At 36.5% G+C, this 13,366-nt stretch overlaps 1 long non-coding RNA gene across 1 annotated transcript; it reads left to right on the top strand.

Moving 5' to 3' along the window:
• Positions 1–6,607: 6,607 nt before the first annotated feature.
• LOC132039261 (uncharacterized) lies at positions 6,608–13,121 on the top strand. Its single transcript, XR_009410348.1, has 2 exons — positions 6,608–7,682; positions 12,781–13,121. It is a non-coding gene; the product is annotated as an uncharacterized LOC132039261 (long non-coding RNA).
• Positions 13,122–13,366: the final 245 nt, after the last annotated feature.

Raw genomic sequence — 13,366 nt, 5'->3', positions numbered from 1 at the left:
TTATCTGCGAATAGTAACAAGTTAAGAGATTTGAAATTTCCCAAGAAACTTAAAAAAGCAACAATGGAGTTCTTCAGATTTTAATCAATTTTTGAGTCCCCAAGGGAATACTTTGTTACATAGTTATATAGTATTTATACATTGTTATACAAAGCATATACATTATTTATACATTATATATAGTGTATAAGAAGAATGTATATGTAATTACGTATATATATATTTATAAGGACGTATCAAGGTACAAAAGAATTTGAGTAACTTATATATAACTATATTTAACCTATTATCAATACAAAGAATGATACAATGTGATACAACCGAGAAACCCATATAAGTTATTTCCCCATCTTAGAAACACCTATTAAATAGAAGGAAAAGAAAAAGACTGAGAGCCTATTTGGATGAGCTTACAACTTATGACTTCTAGCTTATGTTTGTTATTTTGGCTTAAATATAAGTCCTTAAAAGTGAAGTATTTTTATTTTTAATTTTACCCAAACACTATAAAAATACTTAAGAACTATTTTGGCTTAAAAACACCTAAAGCAAGCCATATAAATAGGTTCTAATTCACTAGAAATAACAACCAAATGGAAAATGGCCATCTCAGTATGTTAGTTACTATATTGCTTAAACGTGGAGTCAGGGAGTACGAATGCGGTAATTTTGGGATTTTAAATTTTCAAGGAAAATAAACAGTCCAATACGCCTTTTCAAAGAGACATGTGTGCTTCAAATTTGAGTCTCATCTTGTTACAATGTTACGTATTATTAAACGGGGTCCTGCTTAAAAGTCATAAAAAGGTCCGTAGTTAAGCAGAGGTTTGAAAGTTAGTTAGAATTCAAAAGTTAGTTACAACTCCTATGTTAGTTGTTAGTACATGTGCTGTCCTAATCATGAGAAGTAGTTATTGACACCGTTGTTTCAGACAGAGTTAAGCATTCACATGAATCTATAAGTACTTGTAACACATTTTCAGTCAATCATTCTAATATACGATTAACTCTTTCTCTCTCTATATTTCGTTTTAGCTTTCTCGATTATTCCCTCGAATCGCTAGTTACAATTCTTCGACTAACCCTAGAATTGTCTATCTCATTATATTCCATAAACAATCGATATACAAGTGAATATACATCAAATATACATCAATTGGTATCAGAGCCACAGATTTTACCGCAAATATAAGTGGGATGTTACAAAGAATCAACTCGCGAAAATACTCTGGGCTATCCAAGAACCATAAAAATTAACGGAGGGAACGAACAATACGAATGAACGCAATGTAGCAAGACTTAAGTCAGTTATCAATTAAGATGGGGCTGAGTTAATCTTTATGATAGGAATTTCAGTTGTCATGTACCAGGAAGAACCAAAGAAGTTCACCTCACAATGGTCAAGCCTCAGAATTTCCCAAATTTTCCGGTTATCCGAGAACTCGGCTTTATAAGTGCGGAAATCTACGAGGTCCCCTTGATCAAAAGATAACTTCTATTCACTTAGATACGGCATAGATCATTTATGAAATCTGTAGCAGATCCTACTTGACCGAGTATGTACCGGCCTTAAACGAAAGGTTTCCACACTATAGGAGTCCTTAAAGAACTTAACTCAAACCAGTGTTAAAGAGTATCTGCCGAATTTGATAGATTGTTAATCTCATGAAAACACTTAAGTTGCTTTGAGGCCTTAAACCCGAACCTTAAGATACAAGCTCCTAGAACTTTCGACGCAAGCTTACAAAATTGCGTCATGTTAAGAGACGTTTCAAGCTCAGCCAAAACACGGGGATCAAATCGTCACTAAACTCTCTCTCTCTCTACCACACACCTTCCAAAATCACCAAATACTTTCGAAAGGTTCAACCAAATTCAAAAACCAACAAAATTCCCGGTTAAGGTTAACCCCCGCAGAGACGTGACGAGAAAGAGCTAAGGGACTTTGTTTTTTCCGTGATGAAAAATATGTCCCCGGGCATAAATGTAATACTAACAAGGTATATTCCCGCGGATACGGAGAGAGGAACAGACATGAAGCGGCGGATAGAAGAATCATTAACCGAGTACATACGTAAGGTTGACGAGTTCATGACCATTTCTCTGCCTTTACAGTGTCACGGGATATCAAACTATAAGTGGTAACCCACATGGTACAGAAACCTTTACAAGTTTTAATAGACACCGAAGTACCCACAATTTTATTGATCAAGAAGTACAGTTGTGATGCAAGACGCTAGTTCTTTGAACAAATTTCGATGGAAGGCGGTCCAAAAACTTAGAGAAATGCAAGCAGGCACAAATGGCCGTATTTCTTATCATGTCGCCTTTGGTAATGTTGATATTGTCTTGGGAGTCCAAAGGTTAAACACCCTGGCAGATCCTTTTGACTTCGTAACAATACTTTATGTACATATGTAAAGCGGGGCAAGTACTTCAGTCAAATCAACCAAAGCTAAGTCAATCAACCTCATGTGGGCGAGTAAGACACAATTCTTTATGCTATCACCGATACGGAAGGATGATATAGGTCATAATATACCAAGGCGACCCTTATATAGTCTGCCCCGATTAAGCAATATATAGCATTCGAACTCCCCTACCACTCTTCCACCCCATGAGGCTCATTTGATCATGTATCACCTCTAACGGAATGCTAATCCTGCACAAGAAGAGGCCTTATGATACCCCGGTATTGATATATGAAAAACTTGTTCAAGTTGATCAGGCGTATAAACATAGTACAAGTCCTTATGCTTCATCTGGTTGTGTCAAAGCTGGGAAAGATGAATGGAGATTACGTGTAGATTACAAAAGAATTATGCAAGTCCAATACCAATATTCAAGATCTATGATGAATATAACTCAAAATTGACAAAGCGTTATCACCGCTTACGATTTATGATTATCAAGGCCTTTTAAATCCCCATGCAGGGCAATGATAGTCAATGTGACCCTCATCATTTCAAAGTCGATGCGGGAAACCACTATTAAGTGAAAGTGTGACGATATCCTAATATAGCAAAGAGTTATTTCCCCATCTTAGAAACACCTATTAACTAGTTTCGCAGTGCCTAAGGTCAATAAAAGAAAAAGGCAGATGTTAAGAGCCTATTTGGATCCTAGCAATATTAAGCAACTTAGGATTTTCTAGCTTATGAGAGATTCATTCAAGGTTTTATTTTTGGCTTACATGATATGGTTAAGTCCTTAAAAGCATTTGAAAAGCCTAAAATTAAGCAATTTTTATTTTCATAAAATTTGTGGAAACGATGCCGTAAACACTCGTGTCGATGCAACAAGTGGCATCCAATTGCCTATATTAGAAAATCCGGGCACAAGGCATAATGAACTCATATTTTATCACCAAACGGTCCCATTACTTTGTGAAGACCATTTACCGTCAAAAACCGATCGGGCGCATTAAAGCACTTGTTAGAACAACATATCACACCGATTTCCGGTCGCCGGTATTTCTAAACTCATGGCATTTGATTTCTCCATCGAATATGCGGGGCATAACGTGAAACAAATCGCCGATGGTTAAGACCCGATTTCGAGTTATCACAATCTCACTACTAAGGCTACCTCATGATTCCCTATTTGAGAAAACAACAACTTGACAACAACAGACTTAATTATCAAGCTACAACAACCTTAAGTCCTTCACCGTGTCCAATTTAACAACTTAGGGGAAGTAATCCTTTGAAGCGTGGGCAACGATCCATGCTTAAAGGGCATCTATTAGGGCTATGGCATACTCCCACACAAGCGGGCACCGACGGACGCTTTATCGTGGCGGTTCAATCTCTTTATCGGAAGTCTTCGTCGTCGACATCGTAGATTTCATTCGTAGATGCGTGTGCGGCCAAAGACACAAATATGACGTGGTCGCTTATCCAAAGTTACAACCTCTACCTATACTCCGACGGATCGATATCCGCATGGATTTTATCAAGGCTTACCGTCTAAAGGTAAAGATGTCATTCTCGGGGCTTCAGAAGGAAATGGTCACTTTATATGCTTGCATCATCCATAACAACCGTGGCACAATCCTTTCTTGATCATGTCTTTAAACCGTAGCTCGCTACTATTACTAGCGGGCCTATATTCCTCGCACTTTTTTTGGCAAGAATTGTTCACGTTGAAGGTGTCCAACCGCAATCGTTTATCACCCTCTGATACGGTCGATCGAGGTTTTGAACAGACACTCGAAACTTACGCTCGATTGTCCTACCGATTGGTCCAAGTATTTACCTTTAGCCGAATGGTGGTATAATACCACATATCACACGCCTATAAGTGTGCACTCCACTAGCGAGGTTTTGTATGGTCAAAAGCCTCCTATTCACCTTCCTTATTTGGCGGGGGAGTCATCTTGCGAGATGGCGGACAGAAGTGGAAGTTATTATACTCTCTTCAAGTTTCATATTTCAAGAGCTCAGCAGATGAAGGATCCGGTCGACAAGCACATGTGTCCAATAGATATTTTCAAGTCGGTGATTGGGTTTATTTGAAAATCCACCTTATAGCAGATAATCGCTAAGTATTTCGGGGCCCTATACGGTTGAAGCTAAGGTGCGGGGGCCGTAAGTTGCCGGCCGGCGTGCTCATTCATCCTACGCTCATGTCTCGCAACCGAAGAAATGCCACGAAATTCCCTCTACATTTACTCATCCTCCCGTGGTTCAACTTTCTAGTCCTTATTGTCCTAACTATATGATAGAAGACTTGTCAAAAGAGGAAAGTCGGGCTCAAGTTCTAGTGAGTTGTCGACTTAGATGCAATACGATGCTACTTGGGAATTTGTCTCCGAGTCACAACAGATTTCCTTCTTTTCGTACCGAGGACAAGTCCGTAGTTTTTGGGGGTATTGTTACAATGAATTATTAAATGGGGTCCTAGTTAAAAGTCATAGCAGTCGTCCAGTAGTTAGTTGGAGGTTTGAAAGTTAGTTAGAATTCAAAAGTTAGTTACAACTCCTATTGTTAGTTGTTAGTACATGCCGTTTTAAAGTAGTTAGACTTTGTAGATTAGGAGTTAAGCATTCACATGAATCTATAAGTACTTGTAACTACATTTACAATCATTCATGAATATACAGATTAACTCTTTCTCTCTCTATATTTCTGTTTTAGCTTTCTCTCGGATTATTCCCTGAATTGCTAGTTACAATTCTTCGACTAGAACCCTAGAATTGTCTATCTCATTACTATTCCATAAACAACCGATATACAGTGAATATACATCAAATATACATCACATCTAGACTCATCTTTTTCTTTCTCCTAATAGCCTATTCCAAAATTGCTTCTCTTTCTCACTTTCCCTGTATTTTCTATACTTCTTCTTCCTTTTCTGTTCTATGTCTGCATCTCTATTTAGTATTTAATCATTTATAGTTACTTTTGATTCCTCAAGTGTTGCATGTTGGTATTTCTCTTATTTACTATTTTCATTTAGGTAATTCGAGATTTTAATCTTTGGTTTTGAAAATGAAATTTGAGATTTTCAGAGGTGGGCCAAATAATTGAAGGTATCAAACTGCGGATTGGATTTTTTTTTTTTTTTTTGAATTCAATGAGAAGAAGCTACACGGCGGTAATCTTTGAGTCTCTTATAATTGAAAGGTATGAAATGAACTTCTCAATTCCTCAATAAATTAGTAGTAACAACTTTCAGCGGCTATTTTGGTGGTGATTGGTAAGACATCTAATTATATATTTGTTTCTCCTCCTTCGTTTTAATTGCACATATTGGAAAGCTCCTTCTCTTCTAATGTTCTCTGGTTTGTTCACTTAGTTTTTCTCTCTTTCACCCTTACTTATTGGATTGGATTTACAATTTCTTAGGTCTGGTTGTTGCTTTCATGACTTTGCTGCTTTTTTACTCTGGGCGTTTGATGTTTATTTGTTAGCAGTCCCCTTTTTTGGGTCCTTTTGTTGCTTGATTCTATCAATGCGTATAATTCTTTATGCCTCATGTTTACGTGCATGTCAATATTTTGTTGAAATGAAAAATGATAGTAAATTATTACTGTATTGGCTTTAAGGTGCACGTGTTAATTTTTATACCACAAGTTTGATCATGTTAAGGTATAAATTTACGTGCAAAAATTAGTCTTGTGATATGTCGATTATTTTATATTTTGTTGAAATGACAAATGATAGATTATAATTATTATCTACCGAACGACCCCTATTAGTTTGCTGAAATGGTAAGGATATAGTAAACTTTGCATGTTTATGTACATCCAAAGTGATGTTTTCATTTATAGTCAATTTGCCGAATTTTACATCCTTGACCCGTTTATTTCTCTCTGTGGACTTAACCCATATCTTGCTTTGGCAGGGGGCTTAGGAGGGGTCTCTTTTAATCTCACTCTCCGGACACCCCTAAGATAAGTTCACCATTCGGGTGTCATATTCATACTTAGTAGGAAACATCAAGTTACATTTTATGAATGTGCTTATCTGTTTGAATATGAGAATTAAGTTAGTTTTTCTTTCTTTCTTTTTTTTGCAATGTTCCAAAGGATCTATATTAGTGGCATAAAATGATGTTCTCTAGGAAGTAGTTTTAGAGCCCGTTTGGATTAGCTAAAAAAAAGTAGCTTAAAGTACTTTTTAAGTGCTGAAAGTTATTTTATAAATAAGCAGTTACGTGTTTGGATAAAAGTGCTTAAAGGATTTTTAGAAGTAAGGGTAGTATTGGAATTAATAGAAAATATAAGGGATAAAAGGGTAAAGTTGTTGGTCAAACCAAAATGGCTTTTAAGCAACAAAAAAAAAAAAAAAAAAAATTGGGGTTGAGCAACTTCTTAGTTTTGACTTATTTTAAGCACTTTTTAACTTAATTTAAGCTGTTTTTTTATTTTTGTCAAACACTCAAACAAGTTAAAAAGAGCTTATAAGTTAATTTGACCAACTTTTAAGCCGATTCAAACGGGCTCTTAATGGTATAATATGCTTATGATTGTGTAAATTTACCTTAATGAAATAGTGAATGACTATTTCTTTTTCTACATAGTTTACAAAGGTGTGTCAATATTGAGAAAATAGAAGTAGATGCCAAATTTGCTAAAGCTGAACTATTTACTGCAAAGGGTTATGTGCCAACTTATTGTTTTGTTGTTTAGGTGGTACCACTAGCCTAGATATTTTCCAATAGTTTGAAAAACAATTCCAGTTTTTCTTTATGGTAATCTATGCTGAAAACGCTGAGTAGCCTATATCAATTTGGATACAATTATGTGTATGAATTTTTTTGAAGTTAATCTTCTGTCTATTTAAATGGTCATTGATTTGCCTCTAAGCATCAAAGGGGTACATTCCAGTAACCTATTTTCCGGGCTTTAACATATCATGTTTGAGAATGTTGTGCTTCACTCATTTAGCAGAATCTCCATCATTTTATTCCTTCTATCTTTCTTTTTGTTAGGACAGGAATGGTATATTTCCATTGGAGATGCAGAAGGTTTTTCACGGATAGTAGTAACTGTAAACCATATCCTTCGTTGTTTTTGCTTTGTGTTTTGACTGTTTGGGTGTTGGGTTTGATGTCTGCAACCCTATGTGATTTGAAGCATCTGCTCGCTCTTGAAACTCTTTACTGGTACCGAAATTACTCCGCCTTCACCGACCAGTGATGTTGACATTGACGTCTTCATTTTTCTTGGACTTGTAAGTTCTCTCTTGTACTGTCTATTTCTCTTTCGGTCCCTCTTTAAATTTCTTAGAAACGACTATCCTTTTTCTTCCTATAACAATTTCTAATGGTAACCCCTCTCATATTTAATTCATGGTATTTTTCAAATTCTTACTGCAGGACTTCTATTTAATGTTTTCTGTTTAAATGTCTATTCTCTTTCTGGAATAAGGTGGGACTTCTATTAACGTTTTCTGTTTAAATGTTTAAGATAATTTAATATCTTATTCTCTTTCTGGAATAGCAGGTGAAGTTCTTTATACGCTAGCTGGTCATCTAAGATTGTAGTAACATGTAGAAAATAGTAGAAAGAAATATATGCTAGTTGATTGGCACTGCGCCAAAAGTGGCAACAACAACAACATGCCCAATATAATCCCATCGGGGAGGGTAGAATGCATAGGCGGAACGACGGTTTGAGGGTGTCAAGCGACAACCTTCGCCGAAAAATTACATTGTATCTATAGCAGAAATTTTGTTTTATAGAACTCCCCCTTGTCAAAGAGAGATGAAAAAGCACCTGAATAGTAAACAATAATACATTTTTTGACAGTAATAACATTAAGATAATATGATAAGACATAGTCAAAAAGAGATGAAAAAGCAATCAAATAGTACTAACATTAAGATAATATGATAAGACATAGTAAAAGCAATTTAAAGCGATTTAAGATAAAAGGCATGGTGAAATACTACAGAAAGTAAAATAATTTGATAATTGAAGTAAAAGCAACAACAAATAGTATCAGGAATCGAAAGAAAAGGACCTACAAGGATAATACTACAACTATTAGTATGAAATGATAAACAAGACAACACTCAATTGTTTATTAACCTTTTACTCTAATTCGTGCCCTCTATAATCTCCTATCTAAAGTCATGTCCTCGGTAAGTTGGACCAGCACCATGTCATGTCGAATCTCCTCTCCCCAGTACTTCTTCGGCCTACCTCTGCCTCTCCTGAAATTGTCCATAACCAACCTCTCACACTTCCGCACTAGAGCGGCCGTACATCTTCTCTGCACATGTCCGAACCATTTCAACCTTGATTTCTGCATCTTATCCTCTACCGAAGCCACTCCCACCTTGCTCCGGATATCTACAGTCCTGATCCTATTACTTCTAGTATGCCCACACATCCATCACAACATCCTCATTTCCGCATCTGTCATCTCCTGGACGTGAGAGTTATTAATTGACCAACACTCCGCCCCATACATCATAGTAGGTCTAACCACCACTCTGTAGAACTTACCTTTAAGTTTCAGTGGCACCTTCTTATCGCACAAGACTCCGGAAATGATATCCTGGAATCGCACCACCAAGATACTGGGATGATGGAAGGTCCACCTTGAGAGTTTCTTCTGGGACTCATCTGTCACGACCCGACTACGGGCCATGACGGGTACCCGGGGCTAACCACCGAACACCGCTCATACCATTAACCATCATACACATCAAGCATTCATTCATTAATCTTATACTCAAATCATAGGAAAACCATTTTTCACTTGGAACATATTTACTTTATATACATAAGCCCTTCGGCTATCAAAATCAAAATAATGTATATACATACGAGGAGAAACTGTGAGACCATACTACCCACACATACGTATCTACGAGCCTCTACTAGACATAGGGATGGGACAAGACCCCGTCATGCCCAAAACATATATATACACAAAAGAATAAATCAATGGCACCTCCGGAACAATGGAGTGCTCTCGCCATTAATAGCTTCTACGAGTCCGGATCACCTCCCTGTCTACCTATGGGCATGAACACAACGTCCAAAGAAACCGGACGTCAGTACGAACATTGTACTGAGTATGTAAAGCATGAATGAAATGAACATAATAGAGAAATCATAAGACATAGGATGAAGATATAACCTGCGTGACTTTTAAGTGCGGATACATTTCATACATATATCATACATAAGCATATTACATGTATTATCATGGCGCACGCGTATCATATATATATATATATATATATATATATATATATATCATCACGCCGCGTCCGGGTAACCATCGTATGCCGCCCACTAGTGGTGATCATGTCCGGCCTTCTAGGCGCAGTGGAATCATAAGCAGCCCGCCTTAGTGGTGACATATCCGGCCATTTGGGCATGGTGGAATCACAAGCAGCCCGCCTTCACGGTGACATGTCCGGCCATTTAGGCACGGTGAAATTATATCATCGTGCATATCATAGACTTATCATTATTATACATCTCATAGGCATTTCATGACCTTATCATAACTTAACATCATTATACATTTATCACCAAAACATACATTAGAACTTGAAGACAACTATAGCTATGTCGGGGTGACATAAGGTCGTAAACCCCCGATTACATTATGGAGTGATCATAATCGTTATATCTACTTGGAGGGACTAACGTTTTAAGGTGAGTGCACACAAGGAAAAACATCAATGGAACTATAATTAGGGTCATTAGATTGTAGAAACATCATATCGTATTCATAACAAGAACTCTATGGAATTAACATATCATGGACTTTAGAACTTTTAGGCTCAACTCATAGTCCTCATGATCACGCTCGCATCGTATCTCTTTTCTTTATCTTATGAAAAGCTCTTTATAACCATAGACTCATAGTTTCCGATGTGTAGGAAAGTCATGGAAATGTAGGAATATTCATGTCATGGAGTCATGCCTTAGAAAGAAGGGACTAGCCTTACATACCTCTTTCGTTTAGCTATTCTATCGTTTGATCGTTCTCCTTCGATGCTCGCGTTTCTACCTTCAAGAGAATTCGCATTAACATTAGCTAATCGATTATAAGAACTTGCTTACTAAAGCTAGAGAAAATTAGGCAACATTTCCTTTGTTTATACAACTTTCCTCATATTACATATCAACTCCCAAACATTCATAACAACATTCACAATATTATAGGCAACAATCATCATTCATCTACATTATCCATATCTCTTAATTTCACTTCAACTTCTCCATAATCATGGTCATAGTTCACTATTGCGTTTTCTGACATATAATACTTATCCCATGTTCTAAATGTCATTCATAACATACTTACAATCACAACATATCAATATTCATGACTCATTCCAAACTACTACTCAAAATGTCACCATTCTTACATTCATGACCCATTTCCTACTTCCTTCCACAATCCAAGTGTTTCAACTTTTCAACACCTCAAACAACATGAAAATACCATAAAACTCACCTTAGATAATGGAAGAATAAGCCTTGAGTGGAAATACTTCTCTTGCACCAAAACCCCAGTTCATTTCCATTGGAATTTCTTGGTTTGGATGAACTTCAATGAGTTTCATACACTTAATTTTGTTGGTTTGATAAAGTTGATCATCAATTTCTCTTGGGTTCTTGTGGATGAAGAGTGGAGAGAGTTCTAAAGTGTTCTTGAGTTGTGAAGAAGAGAAATGAAATGAATTAAATGAGAGAGAGGGTCCTTATATCATTTTTAAAATCTGACCCGACACGAACATACGGACCAACATACAGTCCGTATATTTTATACTGACCGTATGTTTGGACGGTATGTTTAGTCCAGTGAAGACCCTCATTCTGGGTTGAACATACGGCCCGTATGTTTTATACGGCCAGTATGTTTGGCCGTATAATGCCCAGCTCTCCGAAGTTCATTCTCGTCGACTCGTTTGATCTCCAATCCTTATAAAACCTTCTTAACACTTGTTTAACACCTCAATACCAATCTAAGGGACATGATAATTTTTCTTCAAAACATCATTAAGCTCTCATTAATTCGATATTCGTACATCTTGCCCGACACACAACATATACCTTGCTTTCCTTAACAACTCCCGTCTCCTACCTCGAATGTCTTTGAAATCTCGATTAGGATCATCAAATGCTATTTCTTACTTATCAAAACATCGTATACGTCGTGCCCTTCGTTAGTCTATTCACTGTATGTTAACGGGAAATTTTCAAGGTGTAACATCATCATCTATAGGATAATAAAAGAGAAACAAATTTAGTTTTATGTAGTCATGAAAACGAGCAGCTGGAACATACATGTTAGTATCTGAGGAAAAGATCTGCAAAAAGTTGATAAAGTAATAAGCTCATATTAACTCAAAGATAAGATAAAGAAAGGCTTTAAAAGCTCATATACAAAGGCAAAATGCTCTGAACACCTAAAACCAGTGGATAGGAAGCCAGGAATTCAGACATCAATTGGTATTAGCTTAGCAAGCTAGAAGGCTGAACTTAAAAATAAGCTTTTAATCCATGCATGGCACAAGGTTCTACAGAAGTGGAAATGCTATAGTGTCATAATGGAATGCAAACTTAAAACCAATATCAGTGAGATATTAAGATACAAGCTCCAGATGTACCTTCGAGGGCATCCGATATAAATGGGATGATGCAATTGGAATGTTGCCTTGTCGCTTTAATTTAGTTCGATCCTCTTGCTCAATTTCTTGGTTAACTTGTGTATAAGGTGAAATGCTATTATGTCGATTTACATATATGCCCGCGGTATTTATGGTTGCTATTATGATTAGACAGAAATGTGGGTAAATGATAACATGAAGAATATTTATGGGCTATATCAATAATTTCATTTTTTATATGCTCTGTCTTTAGCATACTTGCCGACCCATTGTATTCATTGTTGATCAAAATATCCGTCCTCTATCGACTTTGCTAGAGTATCAACTATGATTGTATTCTTATTCATAGCTTCACAGGTATATGGTATTTAGAAGTCGGACCATTATCATTAATTTTGTGTAATGAGGTTCAAGTATTTCCCTTGGCCACCAAGCTTGCGTCAGAAACTATGTTACATGAATTCTTCATCCTGATTAGATATGTTATAGGTGTTGTAATACTAGGTACTAGTACACACTTGTATTCCAGAAAATACTTGTTGTTTACACCATCCAAATAGTTTAACCATATTGGTCACTTTATTAAACTTCGAATAGACATTATCAAATCATACTCCAATGTTAAAAGTTCATTTGTGAGACGTATAATTTGTGTTCATTTGTTTGGTACAAACCTGTGACACACAGCTGAGGGCCGCTTACCATTGAGGCCAAATCTGTGTATCGGATTTTCGGGTGAACACAAGGCACAAAAGCAGACAACGTGATAAGGTTATGAACATATTGGTTACAGTTTCTAACAGCCATAAAATTATGGCTAGAAGAAAGACAGACGTCAGTGGGCGTTACATAATGCTTTTCACTTGCCACTTAAAGGTGCTAAGCCATGGCCCATAGGGCGTTGGACATTTACTTTCATTCCCTCTTTCGTTACGTTACATCCATAACCTTTAGCGAAATTATTTTTACAGGTGCTTTTGTTCGTATGTTGTCATAATTTATCAACTGTCTTCACAATTTTTGGCTTATTCTGATCCTTCTGCCGTTGCATTCAATCAAAATCATCAATAATATTATTATGTTTCACCTGAAACTAGTTGTATTTTGGCGGATGAAATCTCTACATCATTTCTGTTCTGTTGGGGCCTCTATAAATCCCTCAATCTTACTCTTTTGTTCATTTCATTAATTTGTTTCTGGGCAAAACAGTAGATTGATTAGATTTGGAGTAATTTTTTTTTTTTTTTTTTTTTTTTTTTTGGAAACTGGTAAT

Source organism: Lycium ferocissimum, chromosome 2, assembly GCF_029784015.1.
Source record: "Lycium ferocissimum isolate CSIRO_LF1 chromosome 2, AGI_CSIRO_Lferr_CH_V1, whole genome shotgun sequence".
Taxonomy (NCBI): domain Eukaryota; kingdom Viridiplantae; phylum Streptophyta; class Magnoliopsida; order Solanales; family Solanaceae; genus Lycium; species Lycium ferocissimum.
The sequence above is the reverse complement of the archived record's forward strand: the minus strand, read 5'-3'. Positions and strand labels throughout refer to the sequence as shown.